Below are 296 nucleotides of genomic sequence, written 5' to 3'. Positions count from 1 at the left end.
CAGCAGGACAGTGTAGCATTGCCCCAAAGCCACACCCCCTTCTGCAGACCTCCATCCTCACCTCCTCACCTAGGAAGGCTCAACATTCCATCCAAATGGGTAGCATCTGAAGGTTGAGAAAAATCCATTTTTCTCTGATGCAAAGGGCAAAGAAGAACATAAGCTAAATTTTGTCAATATTCTTTCTGTGATAAAGAGACGGATGTTTGTAGAGATGGTGAAGAACTCATAGATGCAGAACTCACATTTCCAGGTGAGCCAAAAGAGAGGAGAGAGAAAACCATAGAACGTCAGCA

General features: G+C 44.3%; 1 protein-coding gene across 1 annotated transcript in view; it reads left to right on the top strand.

The window, feature by feature from the left end:
* FHAD1 (forkhead associated phosphopeptide binding domain 1) overlaps positions 1–296 on the top strand; it is a 136,615-nt gene that overhangs the window by 132,133 nt on the left and 4,186 nt on the right. The window lies entirely within an intron of this gene.

Source organism: Lipotes vexillifer, unplaced genomic scaffold (genome assembly GCF_000442215.2).
Source record: "Lipotes vexillifer unplaced genomic scaffold, Lipotes_vexillifer_v1.1 scaffold496, whole genome shotgun sequence".
NCBI lineage: Eukaryota > Metazoa > Chordata > Mammalia > Artiodactyla > Lipotidae > Lipotes > Lipotes vexillifer.
Note: the sequence above shows the minus strand (reverse complement) of the source record. Positions and strands in the feature narration are given on the sequence as shown.